The sequence below is a fragment of the Thunnus albacares genome, chromosome 1 (assembly GCF_914725855.1).
Source record: "Thunnus albacares chromosome 1, fThuAlb1.1, whole genome shotgun sequence".
NCBI lineage: Eukaryota > Metazoa > Chordata > Actinopteri > Scombriformes > Scombridae > Thunnus > Thunnus albacares.
In genome coordinates, this window is record NC_058106.1 from 38,978,349 (window position 1) to 38,995,863 (window position 17,515).

Here is a 17,515-nt window from a genome sequence, read left to right on the forward strand (position 1 = left end):
TTTATGGAGAAACTGAGATGATTGTGATTCTCATGGTCTCTACATAGTTTTCCTAAATTGTCTTAATTCTGCAACACAGCAGAGAAAACAACTCTGTGCACTGAGACGGGTTGAAGTTTTATCAGGTGATTTACTGTAAATGGACGTTCTGTTTCCAAGAAACCACATGATCATTATGTGCAAACCAAAAGTGAAAGTAGCTTCACAACAGAATAAAAGGGCTGTGATGCAGGACCACCTTGGTACATGCAGGGAGATGCTGACTCCATCCGCAGGACAGATAGACGCCTTAACAACTGAAGACTGCATGACTGAAACCAACTCCTGGATAGAAGAATGTATTTTTAACATGGGAGAATCTCTTCTACAAAGGTGGGTTATACTTTTATTTTGTCAGTGGTTTTTCTGTTATGTGCCTGATGGGAGAAAAACAATTGAACAACGCACAGCTATTTGTACAATGGATTATTAATTATCATTAATGTGATACGGAGGGCTCCTCCTGTTCAACCTTGGCATGTTGTGACAACCTCAGCCTAGCATTTGCTGAATCATGCACAGAGAAAATGTTTTTCTGAAACTGTTTTCAGTGTTTTTATTGACAAACCTGATTTTACTTTGGTTCACTATGATCGATCCCAATTCTTTCTCAGATGATCAGATATTGATTTTTTTCCTTCCCTTTATTTTCTTTTTTAGACAGAACAGTCTGGATCCAAATAAAACACACTTAAAGAAGGCTTTTTAGGTTTTACAACATGAGAAAAATCATATTTGCTGCAACATTTTCAGCTGTGTTCTGTCTAAAATTATGTCCATTCATATGGATTTAATACAACACTGTACTTACACTACAAAACAAATTATATGTGGTACTAAAGTCGCATTTACATAGCATAAAGTATAAATATAATGTAAAAAAAATCTGTGTGAAAATGGCCATAATAGTGCAAGCTCATATACAGCCCTCTTAAATTGCATATTTTACAACGTATATGACTCATACATTTTGTCTTCATTTTCATATGTATGAGTCATTTTCATATTCATATTTTCTTCAGGGACGTGTCCATGAACAAGATATTACTGTCAATAATAAATGAAGTATACGTCTATTTAGCTTCTTTCTGTCTTTTAATCTTCACTGTGTTTAGAAATTCAGACATCTTAGCCCACTCCTTCCAACCCCACCAGCCTCCGAAAAAGCTATTTGAAGTTGCAAGTTGCAGAGAAGCGATTCATTTTAGTCATTAAATCAAATGCGCATTATTTCACAGTGCCCAAACAAGCATTAGTCATCTGGCATAATCTCGACAGGTAATCTCCTCTCCCCTGTCGAACTCGCCTGTGAAATAAATAAATAAATGTATTTACAGCGCCCGTTTAGGAGGGAGAAGGCATCCTTGTGGAATGATGTCATTACTGCTGAACGATAGCTCCCACTACTGCTGTTAGCTGTTGAAAAAACAAGTCAGTGTATTCAATAGGCTGTAGCTCAAGATCAAAATCAATAATAATAATAATAATATTCTTGGGCGAGTGAGTCTAATGGTCAGAGAATCCCATCACCTACCAGATGCTTTCAGGCAGCCGACGCTCTTGTGTGCTACCGTTAAGAAAATCACTTCATCAACTTTCCTGCGGGTTTTTCTGATGCACACATGCAGAGGCACGCGCAAATACACACATACACGAGCGTACAGCAGTTTTGTGTTCGTGCAAAGCCCATCTTTTTGATATTATTCACAGAGAAGCGTTAGGAATGGATCCATATCAGCGACTTTTTCTGGTTGCCAAGGAGATTGAAATAATCCCGGATGATGACAGTTTTGACTTTCCAGCTTGAGATCAGATGAGAATTGAGTCAAGACAGAAGCGTCTCTCTTCTGAGTTTCCTCCTCTCTGAATCCCTCTCAGGATGCTAATGAGACTGCAGAGATTTCAGCACAGTTCTTTGGAAAGGTGACGCAAAGACGCAAAGATTATTCAAAGCTTCAAAAACAATGACAAACAACAGCAATGACAACATCATATTACAATGAAAAAGATAGTAAATGTAAAACAGAAAACAACTAAGCAATATGGATTGATTGTGGGAAAAGGGAAGGGGGGGCGGGGGGGGTGGGTGAATGAAAGTGAGAAAAGAAGAGAGAGAGAGAGAGGAAGGGAGAAAGGGAGGGGGAGAAAGAAAAAGTGAGAGCGCCAATAATTATTTTAATAATAATGATAATAATAACAATACAACAATATAATGTAATAATGATAATAGTCTTGTTTGATAGTATACTGTGGCGGCGGTAGTGGCAGAGGCAGCCACAATAACAATACAAAATGGGTTAAATAATTAGATATTTATATTAATTTATATCAATTTATATCTATTTGAGTTTATATCAATTAACTTAAATTAATATGGATATGGGGGGTGGAGCCAAACACACAGAGCCCCCCCCCCCCCCCCCCCAGCAACACAGCCACAGCCCAGGGACCAGACCAGCTGAGACCAGCTAAGGGGTATTCCTCCTGTAGTATTTGTTTGTTTGTTTGCTTGTCTGTTTTGGAGACGGTCCAAACCTAGTCCAGCTGGACCACTCTCAGACCCTTTGGGAGAGAGTTTGTCCAGTGGAAGGTGACCATAGATTTTTTTTTACTATAAGAGGGGTAGGGGTGGAGGTACCACAGCCAGCTACCTCCGGAGGGCAAGGAGGCGGGCGCCCCCCTCGCCCCACGCCCCGCATGGCTCCACCCCCCACCGCCCTGCAAATATGACATAATAATAATAATAATAATAATAATAATAATAATAATAATAATAATAATAATTATTATTATTATTATTATTATTATTATCAACAGCAACAACAATAATAATAGTGTAATTCATAGTATCTGGCATAAATGATAATAGTAGTGATAGCAATAATAATAATAATAATAACAATAATAATAATAATAATAATAATAATAATAATAATAATAACAATAATAATAATAATAATAACAATAATGATAAAGATATTTAGTTTCTAAACAACAATAATTAGCCTATCATGATACATATTGATGATATATATGTATAATTGGAATGAGAGGGAGCGGGGAGGGAAGAAGTAAAACAAAGAAATAAAAACAAAAACAAACAAACAAACAAAAAAAGACGGACAGGAAAAGTGAATTAAGTAAATTGGTTGGGTATGTGGTCTGATATGTGGTCATGTACGTGGCTCTGGCTTTGGTTATTGATTTGGATTGGATTCTGGGTCAGATATTGATTTGTTTAACTGCTTTTATTCACATAGTCTCAGTGTCTTTATCACCAGATCTGGGCAGGGCAACAAATAATTGATGACATACCCATGAATCGGAGATATTAAGGAAAACATTATTATTGTTGATGTGGTGATTTCAATGATTTATGTGCATTCATTCGGTCGCTATATACAGATGATAGTACATGTATAGTCCGATACTGCAGATGTTTCACAAGTTCAGCAGAAAGACAGGTCACAGTTTAGATGAAATTCTCATATATTTGTTGGATTTAAAACAATTTAAGTATTCACAAGAATCACCAGGCAAATTTAAAACATAAAGAGCAAATGCGATCCTATTTTTACAGGTTGAGAGGGGTGCTGGGTGCTGTGGTAATTGAATGCAGCTTATTTTCTTTCCTCAAAGAACACATTAACAATAAAGTCTGCACACGACAAATTGGTAATTTCATGAACTGTATTCTATTATATTCTATCATATTTACTAAAGTGCCTTGTTAAAAAAATATTATGGGTGTTTTGTATTTGCAAGGACACAGCTAATCAGTGATACATTTCAAACCCTTGATATTTAAAGGCTGACTAGGATAAATGATTGTTGTGAGTTGGATAATAATGTAAAACCATTCCAGTTTTCTCCTACAGTCCAACATGTCAGTGAATTTGCTACGGCCTGTCGGTGTTTCCGGTTAATGTGAGTGTGAATGTGGATGTTTATGTGTGTGGGTGTAACCTGCCTCCTGTTCATGATGCAGCGTGTATCATATTCCCTTCCTGTTACTGCATGGTAGACAGACTCCAGCCTCCCATGACACTGTACAAGATTAGCAAGTGTAGAGATCAGTGGTGAACTCAGGCTGTCTGAGGTGCAGGGGCGAAAAAATATAAAGGACACCCAATGGGCCCCTTCAGCAGAGAGCGATGATGCATGTTGGTAAAAAAGCTACATCTCCAATTACAATGAACATTTTATAGGGTGATTCAGGATCTAAGGAAAACAACACCTCTGTATTAAAAAGGATTTTTTAAACATTAATTTTGCAAACATCTCTGAATGGGTAAAGTTTTAAATGTTTATTTCTCAGACACATCTGTAATAAAAACATGGAACTATTAACATTTTGAGAATTAGCTGTTTTCAGCCGCTAGATTGGTGAAATCAAAGGAGAATTCTTTTGGCCATGAGTTTGTTAATGTTAATGACCTCGTTATGGTCAGTTGTGATGTTCCTCTCAATGAACAACAGAAGATCTGAGAACCTTCTTTCTCCACATCTGTTTCTAAACTGGGTCTTGATCACCTTCAGATTGGAGAATAATCACTGGACTGATGCAGTTGTTGCTGGCAACTCAGACTGTACTGACTTAAAGGCAATGGAACAATCTAAAGGGGGTGTGACTGAGCAAACTACTGAGTAGTACTGTACCAAAATCAACTGAATGGAATGATGTCAGCCAGTTAATGGCCAGTTTGCTTGATCATAAGGGCGTCTTAAAGAGCACAGTATCTCATGTTCTTCAGTGGAAAGGAACTTCACAATGTTTTTCTCATATATAGTACACCCTATACGGCACATTCACCATTTTAATTGTTCATTAAAAGGGCACTCATCATGGCATCATGTTTTCTCACACTTGGTGGCACCCTACAGGGCACTAAATACCTTTTTTTCATTGAAAGAACACCCAGTTCTGCACTTGAGTATGTTAGACTTATGGGAACTAGAAGGGCACCCGTACAGAAGCTCCAGCTCACCCCTATTATAATGGCAACTTATAGGACACTGCATTACATCTTGTGGCTGTTCTTTACAGGGCACTTAATTCCAGATTGTCACATATAGAGAGACACTCTATAGGGCACTTAATCCTGATTTACCCTTTGGTATGTTTCCTCCTTTGCGTGGGCACCTTAGGGGGCATTTTATATGGTTTGCTTTACAGTAGGATCATCTTAGAGGACACTTTTGTGATACTTTTTTGTCCTCAGGGGCACTGGGGTGGGTTGGTGGTGGGGGTCGGGGTGGGGGGAGTGGGTGGTTGACCCCCTGCCCCCTTCCCGAGTCCGCCAGTGGTATAAATGGTCCATATATGTCCATGTGTGCAGTGGTTCTGGGTCGGGTTTGTGCTAGGATTTTCTGGTTTTGGTCCATAGTCAAGCAGGCAGCATTGTATTTTAAACTTTGTGGGATATTTATAATACTTTGGTAATAAAATCAACAATGGAGGTAAATTGCTCCTTGTACATCTTCAGAAGATAAATTTAAATAAAATTACAAAATAGTTAATTAGTGGATGGGTTCATTTAACACACCTGAACATGCATATTCTTATTCTTGTTTGTTAAGGACGTCAGTGATGAAGATTCATTTGTTGATCTACACAGTGCAGAAGTAGAGGACACTCCACCAACACCACAGTCTGGCTGCAAGGGTGAGTGTCAATAGAATGATGCAAGTGGTAAAGGTCAGCTTTAAACAATCTATCATTCAGCAGAAAATGCACTGTATGCTGTGCAGTCTCAAAGTAGTTTTATTATCAACATTATTATTATTGCTGTGTTCTTAGAGCCCAGCCCCCCTGTGAAGATAATAGTTTTTCATGGTTGTTTAGTTCAAGGTTAGGTCATCCCTGAGTACAGATGGACGCACATTTCCCCCCTGACTAGGAATAATGTGGGCAAAAGCAAACACCTCTATGTGAAAAATAAATAATTATTTGGTAGTTGAGACCTTTTCTCTTTTGTTTCATCTTGGTTTGAAATTCTGTGCATGTCACATGGCGGTGGTCCATGACAATATGACCCAATTTAATATCACTATATTGTAAGAAACTACTGGGGTCAAAACCTGCATAGGACTGTTAGGACATGAAAACGGTTTAATACAGGGATGTTTAGCTCAGTTAAAACTCTGCTTTTCACATTTTTTGCTATGCCACAAAAAAGAGTCCAAAAAAGAGCCTCCATATAAATTAAATGCAACTCCAACCTTTTTATTTTAAGGTCTTTAGGTTGACGTCTAGCTTTCACCACTAGATGTCGCAATGTCATTAATTAATTATGGGCTTATTTACTGCTGCCACATTCGTTTCGTTGGGACTTGCGCCTTTAATGGCATGTTTGATTGACAGGCCGGACTCACAGCACAGTATTTGAAAAGTTAGAGTTTTAATCATTAGATGTTATGATTCATGATTCAATATTTCAAATGTTTATCTCAGTGTGACTGAAAATAATGACAGAAATGATGTCCCTGCATTAGCTATTGTAGCTAACTGCATAAGGATCTACTTCCAGGGAAACTTGGCAACTACCCAACACCCAGAATTTTATTTTAATGTGTGACGTAGAAAACAAACTGTTGTGGATTAGTAAGCAGCCAGCCTATACTGTTATAGATTTTTCCAACAAAAACGGTAAAGAACTGGCAGCAGAGTTGCCATTAATTTATAAACAGAAACCTGTTGTTCAGGTGTATGAAATGCTTCTGATTTCTATATCAAGAATAAATATCACAGATACATGAGACAGTCCCAGAGTCTCCTGCAGCCTGATGTCAAGTGTCAGTGAACCTCAGTATGCTGGAACCATTTGACTGTTTTGTATTGAACTTGTAATGTGACAGAAAGCATTTGTTCACAATATAATCTGAAGTTGATCATAACTGTATCTAGTTAGTGATGATTTGAAATATGTGAAAAAAGTCCTGATAACTACAAAGAAGTGAAGCAGTGATTAAACAGACTGATGATTAATCATGGCTGTTTACACCTGCTTAAGAATAAATTTACAGATATGCTGGAGTTGACTATCCCCCACATTCTCAACATAACTTGTTACATAACTTATCACAGTTAATGTGTTTTGAGATATCTCTTCACTGCACTCCTCCTCAGAACCCGAGATAAAGGTAAATAGAAACCTGTTGTTCAGTTGTATCAAATACTTTTGATTTCTACATCAAGTATAAATACAACAGATGCATGAGACAGTCCCAGAGTCTCCTGCAGTCTGATGTCAGGTGTCAGTGAACCTCAGTATGCTGGAACCATTTGACTGTTTTGTATTGAAATGTGACACAAAGCATTTTTTCGCAATATAATTTGAAGTTGATCATAACTGTATCTAGTTAGTGATGATTTGAAATATGTGCGGTATTTTGACGCACTAATGGATTGCATTTTATATATTTTTTAAGATGGACTGGTTCTGTCAAACAAAAAGATGATACATAATTGTGTGTCTAGATTCTGAAGAGCAGGGGAATGAAGAGAAAACACTGACCTCGACTACAATGGACACAGATGGACGAGAGCCTACAGGTACACTCCACTCACATTACCTACATTTATTGAAGTAGATTTAGTTTTAACCAAGAGACATTTATGAAGGTCTGAACCAGGAAGGAGAACTCATAGATGCAGTTCAACAATGGGATTAATGTGAAATCACCAGAAAAGAAATGATAACATGAACTCTGTTATAAAATATTTACTTTGGCCACAGTTCAACTCCAATGTTTGAGATAAACTCAAAATATTAATGTAATTATCGTAGAATTATGATACCATGATCTTCAGTGTAATGTAATTATTGATACATTAGTATGAAACAAAAATGTTCAAAGGAAACAAAAAGGAGATGAAGTGATGAGACAAATCAAATTTGCAAAAAATAAACACAAGTCACTGCAACAGGTGGAGAGAGAGAGAAAGACGGAGCAGCATCAGTTCAGAGTGAAGCAGGTGGAGGTGAAGATGGTGTTGATATAGATGTTAATACTGAGATAAATTCAAACAAACACCCACTTGAGACTAAATGTCTCAACAAAAGGAAACGTGTCATAGCAGCCTGTAATGATTTTACAGTTTCTTGATGGTCAATTTCAAATTCAAGTTTAATGAATAAAAAACTAATGATAACTAAAACGTTTATTAATAACTAATTAATAAAAGCCTAATTGCTTACTTTTTGTTTGTAATAATCAGTTTTTAGATATACAAGTCTATATTTAATTAAATATTTTTATATAGATTTGAGCTAAAGAGAGTCAAATAAATAAATTAATTCATGAATAAATTACATACATGCACAATGCATCCTCATATTCAAAATAATTAAATATAAAATCAGACTCACACTGAAACACTATCATTACACTAAGTAATGTCTGGAAGTCTAAATAAGTTGTTTTCCACTGAATGGAAAAAAAGTGTTCTCAGTAGAGGTCATGTAGGGCCTTATGAGCTCTGTTTTAATGTTTTCCAGATTCTGTTTGATTTTTTTCACAAATTCTGTGTTTTATGATTTAAGCACATTTTGTCACCAAAAAGTGTCCAATCATGTGGTGTTTGAATAAAATTTCAATTCAATAAGAAGTTATTCAAAACGTAATCATAGCTTCAACACACAGTACACTCAGACATTTGCATGAAGAAGTGAAACAGATATGTGAGCGCTATGGCCTGAAGTAATCCTTCACATAACAAATAATAATCACAGGATAGTATGAGACGATAGTATGTTAGTATTGAATTCCTCAGTTTTTTGGATGACTTAGCCGTGTCAGAGGGCCTCATCGACATGACTGTGTGTGTGTGTTGTAACGGGTTTGTTACTTCATAGAAAATAGTTGGAAATAGCTCAGTCAAACCACACAAAACAATAAATACAATAAATATAAATAAATAAATAATAAATAGCAAGTAGCAATGAAAAAGACGTCATCAAAAACCAGTACAACTCAAGTTCAATGTTCAATAGATGATTAAATCAACCAAGCAAAGCCACATCGGTGTGTGTGTGTGTGTGTGTGTGTGTGTGTGTGTGTGTGTGTGTGTGTGTGTGTGTGTAACTCGTCCCACAGTCTCAGACAACTCAAAAGTCTGCTCCGGGTTTTCACCGCAGATCCCCTCACAAAACAAAACAAACCAAAGACACTAGCAAAGCAACACTGTTACATATGTCAGACCATCACGTTTAACTAAATATCTTTAAACGTTACAGTTACGGCTGAAAATGACAACAGAAAAAAACAAGTTTGCCAAGTTCACATATCTCAGCAATTCAAATCAACCACCAGTCGTCTACCCAGAAGTGACTGTTGTTGTTAGCGTGACGTCACGGTCTGTAGTTCTAATGAATGGCGGAGTAATATTTTTAGTGATGAGGCTTTTTTCATTTGAGCAAGGCTAGGTGTTGCTGTTATGCTGATTTGAGCACGTTCTAAATGTCTAGTTGACCAATCAGATTGCTCGGTTGGAACTACGTGTTGTGTAAGTGTATTTTGAAAACATGGTAGTGAATACATTAAATTGACACTGGCCAATGCAACTGATTTTCTGTACTGTAATAAGAATAAACCCTGAAGAGCAACATTGAACAAAACACAGTTACGAACCAGAAACACAACTACATTTCATAACACACGTTAATTAAAGACATCAATGATTCAGAAAACAAGATATTTCACAAAAAACACAATCTTGGGCCTGTTTTCCACAAAGTAATCACAAGGCAGAACTGAATCAAATCAGGTCCTCCATAGATGCCAATACAATACTGGAAACACATTTAAAAATAGCATACAAATAAAATTAATGTTATATAACATGCTAAGTCATAGAGGGTTACTCATTTTTCTGTTAATTTTTCTTGTTTTTACAAGTGATCTTTTTTTCTCTTTCATAGTCTTTTTCAACTTTCTCTCCAAACTTGGACTGAAGAAATTTTATCCCAACAAGCTCACTCTTCAGTCTCTTCTGGAAATCAACAAAAACAGCATTTATGATGAAACTGTTGAATCACTGGAGAAAATACCATGGTGCTTTCTCAGGAAACTCTTTCAAATCAACACAAGATACAGAAACTGTACACAACTATCAAACAATGATGATGATGATGATGATGATGATGATGAGGGAAACAGTGACTTTGGCCTGTTCACTGCAGATGACTCTGCAGACAACAAGGTTAACCCTCTCGACCTCATAGTCGCACTCTTTCTTTGTGCTGACAGCTTCTTGCAACAGGAAATGGCCCTCAAGATGTCAATGTGCCAGTTTTCTGTCCCACTGCTGTTGCCTCATGGTGATAACAGTCAGTGTTCCCTGATGCTGTGGGCTCTGAGAGACATCGTCAAAGAGTGGTGTCCACATGATTTGTCTGAATCAAGAGGATTTGTTGAAGACAACATTGTCCAAGCAAATATACCATTCTTTACCTTTGTGAGGCTGAAAAACTGTAGTTTGTCCAAGTCGCAGGTTTTGAATCATGTTCTCAGCAGCGGCCAACAGAATCACGACATCTTCATACACAGAGATATGAAAGGAGGAACACTTAAAAGGGAAATTGCCAATGGTTTAGTCGAGGTTTGCTGGTACCTTCCCTGTGGCAAAGAAAATCTTGACATATTTCCAGGACCAGTTGCCTTTGCCAATTTGAGAGGAGACATTTGTGAGTCACTCGCACAATTCAAGTTTCTTTTTCAAGTGTCAACTGCTACCTTTGTGTTCCTGGACAAAGTTGAAGAAAATGAGCACAAGATTCTGACTTCTCTTCAAGATGTGAAATCCAAACTCTTCTTTGTTGTTAATCGCAAGGACAACTCTAGAGAGGACATGATGTCTGTCAAGACAACACTGAATGAGTTAGAGCTACCAAAAAGCAGCGTGAAAATCAAAGACTCAAAGGTAAATGTTGCAGAGTTTTCAAAGGATCTTTGTGCAGCCATCAAGACCTCACTGCCAGAAGAAACTCCCACATTGAACATTGTCAATATGGTTGGAAAAGCTGTTGAACTTGGTCTATCTGTGGATGAAAGGACAAGTGAAAAACAAAAGAAAGCAGTTGAGGAGATCATGGTTGACATTGAGGGGCGAAGTATACCAGACTACAAGAAAGAACAACTTCCTTTGCAGGGAAATAAGTGGAAAAGATTATCACAGTTAGAGAAGGAGGAGTGCAGATTGAAATCTGGTGACTCAGACATTGAAGAGTATAAATGCCAGCTACAGGAAGAAAAACAAAAGATTATGGAGGAACAAAGCAAACAAAAACTGTCCAAAGGAATGGAGAGTTTTATTAAAACTTTATCCACAAGTGACAAAGAAGAAAGAGATTTTTTCTTGAAGTGGATGAAACTCAAGTTTAACACACATTCACGGAGGAAACTGTCTGAGCTGCGCAAAAAATTCAAAGAGCAATGCGAGAAGAAAGATAAATATCTCATTGCAGAGTTAGATCAAGCTTTGATGGAGAGCTCTTTAGGAGTAGAGCATTACATAAGAGAGATGGGACTCATCTATGAGTTCTCAATTTCTGGCTCAAGAAACACTGCTGATGAAATATCTCGTCTCCCTGGTTTGGCTGCTGAAATGCTGTTGGATGGATATCCTTTAGAGCTCTTGGATGGAGATGCTTCCAACATCCCAGAGAGATGGGTGACAGATGTGCTGACGGAGCTTCACAAGAAGGTTGGAGGGAAGAGCAGACTGTTAGTACTGAGTGTGCTGGGTGTTCAAAGTTCAGGGAAGTCAACACTCCTCAACACCATGTTTGGTGTGCAGTTTCCTGTCAGCAGCGGCAGATGCACAAGAGGAGCTTATATGCTTTTCCTCAAAGTTGGAGAGGATATGAAACATGAGTTGAATTATGAATTTATAGTTCTCATTGACACAGAGGGTCTAAAATCTCCTGATTTGGCAGAACTAGATGAAAGTTATGTGTATAACAACCAGCTGGCAACCTTTGTGATTGGTTTAAGTGATGTCACCATTATCAACCTCGCCATGGAGAACTCAACAGAAATGAAAGATGTCCTGCAAATTGCAGTTCACGCCTTCTTGAGAATGAAACATATTGGTAAAAAGCCAGTTTGTCATTTCGTGCATCAAAATGTTTCTGGAGTTTCAGCTCATGAAAATACCATAACAGATAGAAAGAAGCTCTTGGAGCAGCTCAATGAAATGACACAAATTGCAGCTGAAATAAAAAAGAAGCCTTCTATTAAAGCTTTCACAGATGTGCTGGACTATGACATGGACAAAAACCACTGGAACATCCCAGGACTCTGGCATGGAACCCCTCCGATGGCACCAGTGAACACAGGTTACAGTGAAGCTGTAGCAGATTTCAAGAAAAATCTTTTGATGACAGTGAAAACAGACCGAAGCAATGACGTCTCACAGATCCCAGAGTTTCTAGAATGGATGAAAAGTCTCTGGAAAGCAGTGAAATATGAGAACGTCATCTTTAGTTTCAGAAACACTCTTGTGGCTCAGGCCTACGACAACCTTTGCAAAGAGTTCAATCAATGGGAATGGCAGTTCAGAAAAGAAATCCTCTCCTGGCAAATAGAGGCAGAGATGGAAATCTTATATTCTGACAATGAAGCTGATATTCAAACTTGGAGGATTTTGGTTGATTCAAAAAAATCAGAGGTGTCAAAAAAAATATACTCTGAAGAAAGAAAAATGAAGGAGAAACTAACAAACTACTACAAAAAGAAAGACCAGAATGTAAATCTGACAGAAAAATACAAAACTGACTTTTTCAACAGCGTCAGTAGTCTCGCAAAGGAAATCAAACATTCAGTGAACAATAAATTGGATTATGTCCTTGAGCTGAAAATAAGTTCAAAAAAGGCTCAAGACATTCAGAAGAAATACAGAGGCGGGGTTGAAGACGAGGTCATGAAGCTCCTGAGTGACTGTAAAAACTCTGATAAACTGTCTGATGAACAGCTGACACAGAAGTTTGAAAAGATGTGGACTGAAGCCACTAAAAATGTGTCTGGCCTGAAAGAGCGAGATATCGCAGCATGTGTCCTGAATCAGTTAAGAAAAAATTTCTCAAACCGGAATGTTAATGAGAACTTCCAAAACATTAAAGACCTGAAGGAATTTGGGAAGGATCGATTTAAAACCAGACCTGAACATACAGACTCCTGGATGAAGAAGGCTGGATATCTGTGGAGGGGAGAAGCAGAACTGCAGAACTTTGCTGACAGTGTCATTGAGTCTTGCACACGGTTTGTGTTTGATAAAGCAAAGACAAACACAGATTACAATGACTCTTTTACAAGGGAGCTTCTTGAAAAAATGGATGAATCCCTTGATCAGAGTCACAAACATCACAAAACAAATACACAGTTTGAGATTGACCTGAAACTTCACATGTGTGGCATTGCCTCAAGGGAATTCCTCAAAATGCACCAAAAATTCTTGTCAGATAACGATCCTCAAATTCAGCTGCAGAAGTACAAGACTCAGTACTTGTCAGATTTTCTAGATTTATACAAACAGAGATGATTGTCAGCGTAAAGCAAAGCATTTTGTCCAGTTTTGTATCAAACCTGCTGTGGAAGAGTACATCAACAGATCTCTGGGAATAAACATTGTGGATGAAATTTTGACAGGATGTCATTCAGCAGAGTTCACTTCCCGCTCCTCTTTCCAGTACAACATTCAGGAAGAGTTGCTGCAAAAGGATGACTTTGCCAGTTTTGTCAAGTACGTTTGTAACTATGAAATATATGTGAAGGATTGGATATTTCAGCAAATCCAGCAACAAATGTCAGAGAACAAAACTTTGTGCAAACTGAAACAAGAGAATCTGAAGGTGATAGTTGACAAGATCACAGCAGCCTTAGAGCAGGCCACAAAAGGACCAGATGGTTTTCAACTGCCAGACAACAATGAAAGCATCACAAAGCTCATCAGCAACATGCGGAAGTATTTGATTAAAGACATCTCAATTTCAGAGGAGGATGAAAAAACCACCTTGTTTCAAATCCAAAGCACATGTCATCCATTTATCAAAAGCCTCAAAATGTCAATAGAAGACTTGAACAAACAGCTTCAGGAGGAATTCTCAAAGTCTGAAAACATCACTGAGACTCTGAACAAAATTCCAATCAAACCACAGGATGAGCTTTTCAAGCGAGTGTTTGGTTGTTGAGAACAATGTCCATTTTGTAAAGTTCCCTGTGAGGCTGGAGGCAAAGATCACAAGCAGCATCATGCAGCTGTTCATCGACCAAAAGGTCTTAGTGGACGCAGTTATGATGGCAGTGATAAGCTGGTTGAAACACTGTGTACAACTGATGTACAAAGTGAACGTAGATTTAAAAATGCAGACACTGAAGGAGAGTGGCATCCATACAAAGACTACACCAAGTACAAATGATGAGTTGAACAAGTTGAAAAGCTGGAAATAATTATATTAGACTGTTCAACTTTTTCTATAATATTTCTTTTACTTATTATTTTGTGTTTTTATTTTTTGGAGATTACAGATGTTTTGTTTTCTTCTCTCATGATTAATGACTGGTGTTCATGATGATGATAAAGAAAATGATGATGTACAACAAAGATCATGTAAAAAAGAGATGATGTTTTATGTTTTTATTTTATATTTTGGTTTGTGATCATTACAAATGTTTAGTTTTTTGTTTTTTCAAGTTTCATTTGCATACATGTAAATACACAATTATGATGCTGATGATGACAATTATAATGATGTTCTACAAAGACCACATGAAAAAAAGGTCATGATTTATAATATTAGTTTTGTTGTTGTTGTTCTTTTTTTTCTTCTTTGTTCATATTAATATGTGACTATGTGAATAGTAACCAGTGTGCAAGATAATGATGATGATGATGATGATGATGATGATGATGATGATGATGATGATGAAGATGTCAGCATGGTTCATTCAGTGTTTGCAGTTGGTTTTCTGATGGTTACTACCAGTCAATCAATAACAAATATTGATACAAATGACTTTTGGTGCCTTTCTGAAGCTGAACATGTAACAAAGAGGCAGAAAGCACAGAAACAATTACTCAGACTTTTAAATATTTACCTTTTTTGTTCTTGTTTATTTTATTCTTTTAAATACAATGTGATGATGATGATGATGATGATGATGATGATGATGAAGGCCTACGTAGTTCAAAGGTCATATAATGAGATGCTGTTTTGTAACATGTTTTACTACTTTTTGCATTTTTTTTTATAATTTTATTCTTCAACATTTCTTGCAAAACGTAACATGTTAAAATGAAAATAGTTATTAATGTTTTCTTGGAGATTAAAGTAAATAAATTGTCATCAGTTCAAATGTTTGCATGTTGATGCAAATTCATTTTTGATTCATGAACAAATACTGAGACGTCATTTCATGTGTTGTTAATGTAACTTTTTTCTTTTAGATATTATGTGTTGAACAAGACTAGAAAACAGTTTTGTTATCTTTTAAAAACATTATTTTTTGTATTCTTTTATTTTTGCATTTTACTTTTTAATAAGTACAAAAGTTTTTGTTTTATTCATCTTGTAACACAACTATGTACATAATGACAAATATAAAGTGCTAAATATAATGATGCTGATGCTGATGATGATGAAGAACAAAGCTCATGTGAAACAGATGTTTTCTAACATGTCATCACTATTCTTTAATATTTTTACAGTTTATTTCTAATAAGAACATGTAAAACATTTGATATTTTGATGTGTGTTTGATAAAAGTCAGTGAATAAGAGTCTTTATGTTGTTGTAACTGACCTTTCAGCTCATGTTTAAATATTGTCTAAACAAGCCAACTGTGGGAATAATGTGGCATCTTCTGCTCTGTTGATCATGTTCAACTTCTGACACAATGAATTAAACAAGATACAAACACGTTTTGCTTTATCAGTGTTTTTTTTCTTCTTTTTTACAGGTTGATATACAGTATAGTTATGTGTATAATGATAAGTGATGGTGATAATATACTGTATGTACAAAGATCATGTGGCTAAATATCTTTAGTAATAAACAATTAATGCATAAAGCCATCACATGTAGAATTTCAAACATTTGACACCAAACAACTTGAGATCAATATTGCCAATTTCAATTTTGATAAGTTCACAAATATTGGTTATGAAGTTTTCTTCTATAAATGTATGACTTTAGTTTGATGTTTTTAAAGCTGTAATCAAAGCTGCTGCTCTACTGACAACAATGGTGTCACTCTTTACCAGCTGTCAGTAGTTCCTTTATTTCCATTGTGCATTGCATTATGGGACAACAGTGTCTATCAACAGCAGTTATCAATTATTAATCAACACTACAGACTCAGAACATGTTTAGATTCAAATTGTATAAAATTAGGACACAATGTTATAAAATATGATTCACAGAGTGGTTTACAGGTATTTGGAGGATTATTCTCTATTTTTGGTTTTATCTTCACAGTTTTTGAGATATCTGTCTCTGAGTTTTCTGCCACCATCCCAACACAATGGAGGTGCATTAAAAAGTGACATTTAAAAGACTTCAACAGTATCACGTCTTTCTAAAAACAATGTCCCCACTTACTCTGGACAATCCACAGGACACATTCTCAACAATCCTGAGTGGAAAGACTTTCTACTAAACTAATCTGACATCTTTTTACAGTATTTTCTGTGGATTATCCACAGTAACAGTCACACTTTCTAGAAAAACACAATGCTGTTGATTTTAATTTAATGTAACTTTTCAGTGCTGTGAGAACCACAAATGAAACTCCATTGAACTGGTGTGGTGACAGACATCTCAGACACTGGACAAATAAAACCAAAACTATCTCCATGACTACACATATCATAAGAGGTTACTCACAAAATGTTTTTCTGCAGTTTTGGGTGAACTGGTCCTTTAACAAGTAGAACCACTAGACACCAGTAGATGCTGTTAATTTGGCACTGGAGTAAGTTCTTCATGAAATCTGAAGAGGATTAAAGTCTATCTGTTGTATGAATACACAGTGAAACACTGAATCACAGTTCAAAGAGCAAATATTGAGAACAAGAGAGAAGTAGTGAAGTAGTGATAAGTTCAGTCTTCTACCACTTGAGGGCACAAGAGTCAAGTCCACCTTGTGTGGAGTCTACACTCTATTGCAGCTTTCTAAATGGAAAATTAAGAGTGTCTGAAATCAGAAACTGCACAGTCTTATTCATATATGAATAACTCCTGTCTGTGTTTGATCCAACAAGATGAAAACATGACAAATAATCTGATGGACAGTTTAACTGACTCCTTCACCTCTCTGCCTGTCAGTCTCTGTCACTTATAGACTAACGTGTTCAATCTCAACCAGGTGTGTAGACAGTAATGTGTCTGAGCAGCACTGACCCACCAACATTATCATATTACTTACACTTTTATATCAAATGTGATTTTAATGATTTTGGATTGACTGTTTTTAT

At 36.6% G+C, this 17,515-nt stretch overlaps 2 protein-coding genes and 1 pseudogene across 2 annotated transcripts in view; 2 read left to right on the forward strand and 1 right to left on the reverse strand.

Annotated features, from left to right (window-relative positions):
* LOC122986896 (NLR family CARD domain-containing protein 3-like) overlaps positions 1–17,515 on the reverse strand; it is a 1,497,050-nt gene that overhangs the window by 307,944 nt on the left and 1,171,591 nt on the right. The gene's annotated exons all lie outside the window — the stretch shown is intronic.
* Positions 1–17,515, forward strand: part of LOC122986633 (interferon-induced very large GTPase 1-like) — a 79,350-nt gene that overhangs the window by 39,901 nt on the left and 21,934 nt on the right.
* LOC122986737 lies at positions 157–16,128 on the forward strand (annotated as a pseudogene).